This window comes from Plectropomus leopardus, chromosome 13 (genome assembly GCF_026936395.1).
Source record: "Plectropomus leopardus strain MGB_pleo_1.0 chromosome 13, ASM2693639v1, whole genome shotgun sequence".
In the NCBI taxonomy this organism is placed as follows: domain Eukaryota; kingdom Metazoa; phylum Chordata; class Actinopteri; order Perciformes; family Serranidae; genus Plectropomus; species Plectropomus leopardus.
Genome location: NC_142188.1, coordinates 8797540 through 8809392, shown reverse-complemented (window position 1 = coordinate 8809392; position 11853 = coordinate 8797540). Strand labels below are relative to the sequence as shown.

The 11853-nt window shown below is 35.8% G+C and overlaps 2 long non-coding RNA genes across 2 annotated transcripts in view; one reads left to right on the top strand and one right to left on the bottom strand.

Annotated features, from left to right (window-relative positions):
- Window positions 1–4815, top strand: part of LOC148187662 (uncharacterized) — a 90450-nt gene extending 85635 nt beyond the window's left edge. Inside the window, exon 5 of the long non-coding RNA XR_015778468.1 lies at window positions 4297–4815. This is a non-coding gene — a long non-coding RNA (uncharacterized LOC148187662). The remainder of the gene's footprint in view (window positions 1–4296) is intronic.
- Window positions 1–11853, bottom strand: part of LOC121954394 (uncharacterized) — a 70900-nt gene that overhangs the window by 4657 nt on the left and 54390 nt on the right. The window lies entirely within an intron of this gene.

Here is an 11853-nt window from a genome sequence, read left to right as displayed (position 1 = left end):
GCTTTTTGGGCCATTTATTAAACATGCAATATTATTGTGTTTTTTTGGCTGTTTCTGCAACACCTGGTGCTATGGCATGTTTCTCCCCGCTATTTAATGTGTTTTTCAGGTGTTTTCAGCTTCTTTTGGGACAGGTCATTTTTTGACTTTTTCGCCATACTATAGCCTTGCTTTCTGGGCCATTTCTTCAACATGCCATATTATCATGTTTTTGGCTGTTTTTGGTAACATTTTATATTATGGCATGTTTCTCCCCGTTATTTAATGTGTTTTCAGCTGTTTTCAGCTGTTGCTTGGACAGGTCACTTTTTGACATTTTCGCCATACTATAGCCTTGCTTTTTGGGCCATTTTTTCAACGTGCCATATTATCGTGTTTTTGGCCATTTTTGCAACATTTTATGCTATGGAAAGTTTCTGCATGCTATTTTATGTGCTTTTCAGCTGTTTTCAGCTGTTTTTGGGATGGGTCATTTTTTTGACATTTTCGCCATACTATAGCCTTGCTTGTTGAGCCATATTTTATAACATTCCATATTATTGTGTTTTTGGCAGTTTTTTGAAGATGTTATGCTATGGCATGTTTCTACATGCTATTTTATGTGCTTTTCAGGTGTTTACAGCCTTTTTTTGGGACGGGTAATTTTTTGACATTTTTTTCGCCATACTATAGCCTTGCTTTTTGGGCCATTTATTGAACATGCAATATTATTGTGTTTTTGGCTGTTTTTGCAACATTCTATGCTATGGCATGTTTCTGCACGCTATTTAATGTGTTTTTCAGCTGTTTTCAGCTGTTGCTTGGACAGGTCACTTTTTGACATTTTCGCCATACTATAGCCTTGCTTTTTGGGCCATTTTTTCAACGTGCCATATTATCGTGTTTTTGGCCATTTTTGCAACATTTTATGCTATGGCATGTTTCTGCACGCTATTTTATGTGCTTTTCAGCTGTTTTCAGCTGTTTTTGGGATGGGTCATTTTTTTGACATTTTCGCCATACTATAGCCTTGCTTGTTGAGCCATATTTTATAACATTCCATATTATTGTGTTTTTGGCTGTTTTTGCAACATTCTATGCTATGGCATGTTTCTACACGCTATTTTATGTGCTTTTCAGGTGTTTACAGCCTTTTTTTGGGACGGGTAATTTTTTGACTTTTTTTTTGCCATACTATAGCCTTGCTTTTTGGGCCATTTATTGAACATGCAATATTATTGTGTTTTTGGCTGTTTTTGCAACATTTTATGCTATGGCATCTTTCTGCGTGCTATTTTATGTGCTTTTCAGGTGTTTACAGCCTTTTTTTGGGACGGTTAATTTTTTGACTTTTTTTTCGCCATACTATAGCCTTGCTTTTTGGGCCATTTATTGAACATGCAATATTATTGTGTTTTTGGCTGTTTTTGCAACATTCTATGCTATGGCATGTTTCTGCATGCTATTTAATGTATTTTTCAGCCGTTTTCAGCTGTTTTTGGGATGGGTCATTTTTGGACTTTTTCGCCATACTATAGCCTTGCTTTTTGGGTCATTTTTTTCAACATGCCATATTATCATGTTTTTGGCTGTTTTTGGTAACATTTTATATTATGGCATGTTTCTCCCCGTTATTTAATGTGTTTTTCAGCTGTTTTCAGCTGTTGCTTGGACAGGTCACTTTTTGACATTTTCGCCATACTATAGCCTTGCTTTTTGGGCCATTTTTTCAACGTGCCATATTATCGTGTTTTTGGCCATTTTTGCAACATTTTATGCTATGGCATGTTTCTGCACGCTATTTTATGTGCTTTTCAGCTGTTTTCAGCTGTTTTTGGGATGGGTCATTTTTTTTGACATTTTCGCCATACTATAGCCTTGCTTGTTGAGCCATATTTTATAACATTCCATATTATTGTGTTTTTGGCTGTTTTTGCAACATTCTATGCTATGGCATGTTTCTACACGCTATTTTATGTGTTTTTTTGCTGTTTTCAGCTGTTTTTGGGACGGGTAATTTTTTGACTTTTTCGCCATACTATAGCCTTGCTTTTTGGGCCATTTATTGAACATGCAATATTATCGTGTTTTTGGCTGTTTTTGCAACATTTTATGCAATGGCATGTTTCTACACGCTATTTTATGTGCTTTTCAGGTGTTTACAGCCTTTTTTTGGGACGGGTAATGTTTTGACTTTTTTTTCGCCATACTATAGCCTTGCTTTTTGGGCCATTTATTGAACATGCAATATTATTGTGTTTTTGGCTGTTGTTGCAACATTCTATGCTATGGCATGTTTCTGCACGCTATTTAATATGTTTTTCAGGTGTTTTCAGCTGTTTTTGGGACGGGTCATTTTTTGACTTTTTCGCCATACTATAGCCTTGCTTTCTGGGCCATTTCTTCAACATGCCATATTATCATGTTTTTGGCTGTTTTTGGTAACATTTTATATTATGGCATGTTTCTCCCCGTTATTTAATGTGTTTTTCAGCTGTTTTCAGCTGTTGCTTGGACAGGTCACTTTTTGACATTTTCGCCATACTATAGCCTTGCTTTTTGGGCCATTTTTTCAACGTGCCATATTATCGTGTTTTTGGCCATTTTTGCAACATTTTATGCTATGGCATGTTTCTGCACGCTATTTTATGTGCTTTTCAGCTGTTTTCAGCTGTTTTTGGGATGGGTCATTTTTTTGACATTTTCGCCATACTATAGCCTTGCTTGTTGAGCCATATTTTATAACATTCCATATTATTGTGTTTTTGGCTGTTTTTGCAACATTCTATGCTATGGCATGTTTCTACACGCTATTTTATGTGCTTTTCAGGTGTTTACAGCCTTTTTTTGGGACGGGTAATTTTTTGACTTTTTTTTTGCCATACTATAGCCTTGCTTTTTGGGCCATTTATTGAACATGCAATATTATTGTGTTTTTGGCTGTTTTTGCAACATTCTATGCTATGGCATGTTTCTGCACGCTATTTAATGTGTTTTTCAGCTGTTTTCAGCAGTTTTTGGGACGGGTCACTTTTTGACATTTTCGCCATACTATAGCCTTGCTTTTTTGGTCATTTTTTCAACGTGCCATATTATCATGTTTTTGGCTGTTTTTGCAACATTTTATGCTATGGCGTCTTTCTGCACGCTATTTTATGTGCTTTTCAGGTGTTTACAGCCTTTTTTTGGGACGGTTAATTTTTTGACTTTTTTTTCGCCATACTATAGCCTTGCTTTTTGGGCCATTTATTGAACATGCAATATTATTGTGTTTTTGGCTGTTTTTGCAACATTCTATGCTATGGCATGTTTCTGCATGCTATTTAATGTATTTTTCAGCCATTTTCAGCTGTTTTTGGGATGGGTCATTTTTGGACTTTTTCGCCACACTATAGCCTTGCTTTTTGGGCCATTTATTGAACATGCAATATTATTGTGTTTTTGGCTGTTGTTGCAACATTCTATGCTATGGCATGTTTCTGCACACTATTTAATGTGTTTTTCAGGTGTTTTCTGCTGTTTTTGGGACGGGTCATTTTTTGACTTTTTCGCCATACTATAGCCTTGCTTTCTGGGCCATTTCTTCAACATGCCATATTATCATGTTTTTGGCTGTTTTTGGTAACATTTTATATTATGGCATGTTTCTCCCCGTTATTTAATGTGTTTTTCAGCTGTTTTCAGCTGTTGCTTGGACAGGTCACTTTTTGATATTTTCGCCATACTATAGCCTTGCTTTTTGGGCCATTTATTGAACATGCAATATTATTGTGTTTTTGGCTGTTTTTGCAACATTCTATGGTAAAGCATGACTCAGCACACTTTTTTTTACGTTTGTCAGCTGTTTTCAGGTGTTCTGGGGACGGGTCATTCTTTCAACATTCCATATTATGGTGTTTTTGGCAGTTTTTGCAACAGTCTCTGCTATGGCTTGTTTCTGCAAGTTTTTCTAAGTGGTTTTCAGTTGTTTTTGGGAAAAGGTCATTTTCGACATATTATAGCCTTGCTTTTTGGGTCGTTTTTTCAACATGCCATATTGTGGTGTTTTTAGCTGTTTTTGCAACTTTCTATGCTGTTGTATGTTTCTGTATGCTATTTAATGTGCTTTCAACAGTTTTCAGCTGTTTTGGGGACGCTCATTTTTTACTTGAATTTTTCATTCATGAAAGTGATTTTTAAGTGTGTGAACAACCTTGCACCAGAAATATTCTTTGAACTGGTAAAAAACCAAAACAGTGTAATCAGAACTAGAGGTGCAACAATTGGAAATTGTTTGGTATCAAAATGTAGAACATTTGGTCACTCATATTTTTTCAGTTACAGGTATAAAACTATGGAATGCTTCATCATCTGAACTCAAGAAACTGTTGGGAACTCGAGAATTTCAACTCACATTCGAAGAAGTGGATGAAACTGAAGCAAGTCTGTGAACACTGAGTCTGCAGTTTAAAATTCTAGACCACACACAAGCACAAAGATATAGATCTGCATACAAAAAAATGTGTGCACAAACACACAGACACCCCTCAAATTTAAAATGTTGCAATATTTTATTTTATTTTATTTTAGTCATTACCTATGCAGGATTAAATCTTTGTTGTAGTACTACATTTTATTGTATGCATTGATTTTATTGTATGTTTCTAATACTTTTAGTATTTTCAACTCAGTACTCTGTTATGTGTGTTTAAATTCTGAAAGCCTAACAAGGGACGGGGGTTACAAGTTAGCCTTGGCTAGGAACCTATCTGCATAGCATCTACTTTGTATTTCTTATGAAGCAATGTTTCATGCATTTGTCACTGTCAAATAAATACAAATAAAATAGTAACTAAATGGTGTTTTTGGCTGTTTATGCAACATTCTATGCCATGGCTTGTCCCAGAACACTATTTTATGTGGTTTTCAGCTGTTTTTGGGACATTTTAATTTATGACATTGTCGCCATACTATAGCCTTGCTTTTTGGGACATTTTTTCAACATGCCATATATTGCTGTTTTTGGCTATTTTTGCAATGTTCTATGCTATGGCATGTTTCTGCACGCTATGAAATGTGTTTGTCAGGTGTTTTCAGCTGTTTTTGGGACGGGTCATTTTTTGACTTTTTTGCCATACTATAGCCTTGCTTTTTGGGTCATTTTTTTCAACATGCCATATTATGGTGTTTTTGGCTGTTTTTGCAACATTCTATGCTATGGCATGTTTCTGCATGCTATTTAATGTGTTTTTCAGGTGTTTTCGGCTGTTTTTGGGATGGGTCATTTTTTGACATTTTCGCCATACTATAGCCTTGCTTTTTGGGTCATTTTTTTCAACATGCCATATTATGGTGTTTTGGCTGTTTTTGCACCATTCTATATGATGGCATGTTTCTGCACGCTATTTAATGTGCTTTTCAGGTGTTTTCGGCTGTTTTTGGGACGGGTCACTTTTTGACTTTTTCGCCATACTATAGCCTTGCTTTTTGGGTCATTTTGTCAACATGCCAAATTATGGGTTCTTTAAGGTTTTTTGCAACATTCTATGCTATGGCATGTTTCTGCATGCTATTTAATGTGTTTTTCAGGTGTTTTCGGCTGTTTTTGGGATGGGTCATTTTTTGACATTTTCGCCATACTATAGCCTTGCTTTTTGGGTCATTTTTTTCAACATGCCATATTATGGTGTTTTTGGCTGTTTTTGCACCATTCTATATGATGGCATGTTTCTGCATGCTATTTAATGTGTTTTTCAGGTGTTTTCGGCTGTTTTTGGGACAGGTCACTTTTTGACTTTTTCGCCATACTATAGCCTTGCTTTTTGGGTCATTTTTTTCAACATGCCATATTATGGTGTTTTTGGCTGTTTTTGCAACATTCTATGCTATGGCATGTTTCTGCATGCTATTTAATGTGCTTTTCAGGTGTTTTCGGCTGTTTTTGGGATGGGTCATTTTTTGACATTTTCGCCATACTATAGCCTTGCTTTTTGGGTCATTTTTTCAACATGCCAAATTATGGGTTCTTTAGGGTTTTTTGCAACATTCTATGCTATGGCATGTTTCTGCATGCTATTTAATGTGCTTTTCAGGTGTTTTCGGCTGTTTTTGGGATGGGTCATTTTTTGACATTTTCGCCATACTATAGCCTTGCTTTTTGGGTCATTTTTTCAACATGCCAAATTATGGGTTCTTTAGGGTTTTTTCCAACATTCTATGCTATGGCATGTTTCTGCATGCTATTTAATGTGCTTTTCAGGTGTTTTTGGCTGTTTTTGGGACAGGTCATTTTTTGACTTTTTCGCCATACTATAGCCTTGCTTTTTGGGTCATTTTTTCAACATGCCAAATTATGGGTTCTTTAGGGTTTTTACCAACATTCTATGCTATGGCATGTTTCTGCATGCCATTTAATGTGCTTTTCAGGTGTTTTCGGCTGTTTTTGGGATGGGTCATTTTTTGACATTTTCGCCATACTATAGCCTTGCTTTTTGGGTCATTTTTTCAACATGCCAAATTATGGGTTCTTTAGGGTTTTTTCCAACATTCTATGCTATGGCATGTTTCTGCATGCTATTTAATGTGCTTTTCAGGTGTTTTCGGCTGTTTTTGGGATGGGTCATTTTTTGACATTTTCGCCATACTATAGCCTTGCTTTTTGGGTCATTTTTTCAACATGCCAAATTATGTGTTTTTTAAGGTTTTTTGCAACACCTGGTGCTATGGCATGTTTCTGCATGCTATTTAATGTGTTTTTCAGGTGTTTTCAGCTGTTTTTGGGACAGGTCATTTTTTGACTTTTTCGCCATACTATAGCCTTGCTTTTTGGGTCATTTTTTTCAACATGCCATATTATGGTGTTTTTGGCTGTTTTTGCAACATTCTATGCTATGGCATGTTTCTGCATGCTATTTAATGTGTTTTTCAGGTGTTTTCGGCTGTTTTTGGGATGGGTCATTTTTTGACATTTTCGCCATACTATAGCCTTGCTTTTTGGGTCATTTTTTCAACATGCCAAATTATGGGTTCTTTAGGGTTTTTTCCAACATTCTATACTATGGCATGTTTCTGCACGCTATTTAATGTGCTTTTCAGGTGTTTTCGGCTGTTTTTGGGACAGGTCATTTTTTGACTTTTTCGCCATACTATAGCCTTGCTTTTTGGGTCATTTTTTCAACATGCCAAATTATGGGTTCTTTAGGGTTTTTACCAACATTCTATGCTATGGCATGTTTCTGCATGCTATTTAATGTGCTTTTCAGGTGTTTTCGGCTGTTTTTGGGATGGGTCATTTTTTGACATTTTCGCCATACTATAGCCTTGCTTTTTGGGTCATTTTTTCAACATGCCAAATTATGGGTTCTTTAGGGTTTTTTCCAACATTCTATGCTATGGCATGTTTCTGCATGCTATTTAATGTGCTTTTCAGGTGTTTTCGGCTGTTTTTGGGATGGGTCATTTTTTGACATTTTCGCCATACTATAGCCTTGCTTTTTGGGTCATTTTTTCAACATGCCAAATTATGGTGTTTTTGGCTGTTTTTGCACCATTCTATATGATGGCATGTTTCTGCATGTTATTTAATGTGCTTTTCAGGTGTTTTCGGCTGTTTTTGGGACGGGTCACTTTTTGACTTTTTCACCATACTATAGCCTTGCTTTTTGGGTCATTTTTTTCAACATGCCAAATTGTGGTGTTTTAAGGCTGTTTTTGCAACATTCTATGCTATGGCATGTTTCTGCATGCTATTTAATGTGTTTTTCAGGTGTTTTCAGCTGTTTTTGGGATGGGTCACTTTTTGACTTTTTCGCCATACTATAGCCTTGCTTTTTGGGTCATTTTTTCAACATGCCATATTATGGTGTTTTTGGCTGTTTTTGCACCATTCTATATGATGGCATGTTTCTGCATGCTATTTAATGTGTTTTTCAGGTGTTTTCAGGTGTTTTTAGGACAGGTCATTTTTTGACTTTTTTGCCATACTATAGCCTTGCTTTTTGGGTCATTTTTTCAACATGCCATATTATGGTGTTTTTGGCTGTTTTTGCACCATTCTATATGATGGCATGTTTCTGCATGCTATTTAATGTGTTTTTCAGGTGTTTTCGGCTGTTTTTGGGATGGGTCATTTTTTGACTTTTTCGCCATACTATAGCCTTGCTTTTTGGGCCATTTTTTCAACATGCAATATTATGGGTTCTTTTGGGTTTTTTGCAACATTCTATACTATAGCATGTTTCTGCATGCTATTTAATGTGTTTTTCAGGTGTTTTCAGCTGTTTTTAGGACAGGTCATTTTTTGATTTTTTCGCCATACTATAGCCTTGCTTTCTTGGTCATTTTTCAACATGCCATATTATGGTGTTTTTGGCTGTTTTTGCAACATTCTATGCTATGGCATGTTTCTGCATGCTATTTAATGTGTTTTTCAGGTGTTTTCAGCTGTTTTTGGGACGGGTCATTTTTTGACTTTTTCGCCATACTATAGCCTTGCTTTTTGGGTCATTTTTTCAACATGCCAAATTATGGTGGTTATGGCTGTTTTTGCAACACCTGGTGCTATGGCATGTTTCTGCATGCTATTTAATGTGTTTTTCAGGTGTTTTCAGCTGTTTTGGGATGGTCATTTTTGACTTTTTCTCCATACTATAGCCTTGCTTTTTGGGTTATTTTTTCAACATGCCATATTATGGTGTTTTTGGCTGTTTTTGCACCATTCTATATGATGGCATGTTTCTGCATGCTATTTAATGTGTTTTTCAGGTGTTTTCGGCTGTTTTTGGGATGGGTCATTTTTTGATTTTTTTCGCCATACTATAGCCTTGCTTTCTTGGTCATTTTTTCAACATGCCATATTATGGTGTTTTTGGCTGTTTTTGCAACATTCTATGCTATGGCATGTTTCTGCATGCTATTTAATGTGTTTTTCAGGTGTTTTCAGCTGTTTTGGGATGGGTCATTTTTTGTCTTTTTCGCCCTTCTTTAGCCTTTCTTTTTGGGTTATTTTTTTCAACATGCCATATTATGGTGTTTTTGGCTGTTTTTGCACCATTCTATATGATGGCATGTTTCTGCATGCTATTTAATGTGTTTTTCAGGTGTTTTCAGCTGTTTTTGGGTCGGGTCATTTTTTGACTTTTTCGCCATACTATAGCCTTGCTTTTTGGGTCATTTTTTTTCAACATGCCATATTATGGTGTTTTTGGCTGTTTTTGCACCATTCTATATGATGGCATGTTTCTGCATGCTATTTAATGTGTTTTTCAGGTGTTTTCAGCTGTTTTTGGGACGGGTCATTTTTTGACTTTTTCGCCATACTATAGCCTTGCTTTTTGGGTCATTTTTTTCAACATGCCATATTATGGTGTTTTTGGCTGTTTTTGCACCATTCTATATGATGGCATGTTTCTGCATGCTATTTAATGTGTTTTTCAGGTGTTTTAAGCTGTTTTTAGGACAGGTCATTTTTTGACTTTTTCGCCATACTATAGCCTTGCTTTTTGGGTCATTTTTTTCAACATGCCATATTATGGTGTTTTTGGCTGTTTTTGCAACATTCTATGCTATGGCATGTTTCTGCATGCTATTTAATGTGTTTTTCAGGTGTTTTCAGCTGTTTTGGACAGGTCATTTTTTGACTTTTTTGCCATACTATAGCCTTGCTTTTTGGGTCATTTTTTTTCAACATGCCATATTATGGTGTTTTTGGCTGTTTTTGCAACATTCTATATGATGGCATGTTTCTGCATGCTATTTAATGTGTTTTTCAGGTGTTTTCAGCTGTTTTTAGGACAGGTCATTTTTTGACTTTTTCGCCATACTATAGCCTTGCTTTTTGGGTCATTTTTTTCAACATGCCATATTATGGTGTTTTTGGCTGTTTTTGCAACATTCTATGCTATGGCATGTTTCTGCATGCTATTTAATGTGTTTTTCAGGTGTTTTCAGCTGTTTTTGGGACGGGTCATTTTTTGACTTTTTTGCCATACTATAGCCTTGCTTTTTGGGTCATTTTTTCAACATGCCATATTATGGTGTTTTGGCTGTTTTGCAACATTCTATATGATGGCATGTTTCTGCATGCTATTTAATGTGTTTTTCAGGTGTTTTCAGCTGTTTTTAGGACAGGTCATTTTTTGACTTTTTCGCCATACTATAGCCTTGCTTTTTGGGTCATTTTTTTCAACATGCCATATTATGGTGTTTTTGGCTGTTTTGCAACATTCTATGCTATGGCATGTTTCTGCATGCTATTTAATGTGTTTTTCAGGTGTTTTCAGCTGTTTTTGGGATGGGTCATTTTTGACTTTTTTGCCATACTATAGCCTTGCTTTTTGGGTCATTTTTTTTCAACATGCCATATTATGGTGTTTTTGGCTGTTTTTGCACCATTCTATATGATGGCATGTTTCTGCATGCTATTTAATGTGTTTTTCAGGTGTTTTCGGCTGTTTTTGGGATGGGTCATTTTTTGACTTTTTCGCCATACTATAGCCTTACTTTTGCTGTTTGGGTTATTTTTTCAACATGCCATATTATGGTGGTTTTGGCTGTTTTTGCAACATTCTATGCTATGGCATGTTTATGCACGCTATTTAATGTGTTTTTCAGGTGTTTTCGGCTGTTTTTGGGATGGGTCATTTTTTGACTTTTTCGCCATACTATAGCCTTGCTTTTTGGGCCATTTTTTCAACATGCAATATTATGGTGCTTTTGGCCATTTTTGCAACATTCTATACTATGGCATGTTTATGCATGCTATTTAATGTGTTTTTCAGGTGTTTTCAGCTGTTTTTAGGACAGGTCATTTTTTGATTTTTTCGCCATACTATAGCCTTGCTTTCTTGGTCATTTTTTCAACATGCCATATTATGGTGTTTTTGGCTGTTTTTGCACCATTCTATATGATGGCATGTTTCTGCATGCTATTTAATGTGTTTTTCAGGTGTTTTCGGCTGTTTTTGGGATGGGTCATTTTTTGACTTTTTCGCCATACTATAGCCTTACTTTTACTTTTTGGGTTATTTTTTCAACATGCCATATTATGGTGTTTTTGGCTGTTTTTGCACCATTCTATATGATGGCATGTTTCTGCATGCTATTTAATGTGTTTTTCAGGTGTTTTCAGCTGTTTTTGGGACGGGTCATTTTTTGACTTTTTCGCCATACTATAGCCTTGCTTTTTGGGTCATTTTTTTCAACATGCCATATTATGGTGTTTTTGGCTGTTTTTGCACCATTCTATATGATGGCATGTTTCTGCATGCTATTTAATGTGTTTTTCAGGTGTTTTAAGCTGTTTTTAGGACAGGTCATTTTTTGACTTTTTCGCCATACTATAGCCTTGCTTTTTGGGTCATTTTTTTCAACATGCCATATTATGGTGTTTTTGGCTGTTTTTGCAACATTCTATGCTATGGCATGTTTCTGCATGCTATTTAATGTGTTTTTCAGGTGTTTTCAGCTGTTTTTGGGACGGGTCATTTTTTGACTTTTTTGCCATACTATAGCCTTGCTTTTTGGGTCATTTTTTTTCAACATGCCATATTATGGTGTTTTTGGCTGTTTTTGCACCATTCTATATGATGGCATGTTTCTGCATGCTATTTAATGTGTTTTTCAGGTGTTTTCAGCTGTTTTTAGGACAGGTCATTTTTTGACTTTTTCGCCATACTATAGCCTTGCTTTTTGGGTCATTTTTTTCAACATGCCATATTATGGTGTTTTTGGCTGTTTTTGCAACATTCTATGCTATGGCATGTTTCTGCATGCTATTTAATGTGTTTTTCAGGTGTTTTCAGCTGTTTTTGGGACGGGTCATTTTTTGACTTTTTTGCCATACTATAGCCTTGCTTTTTGGGTCATTTTTTTTCAACATGCCATATTATGGTGTTT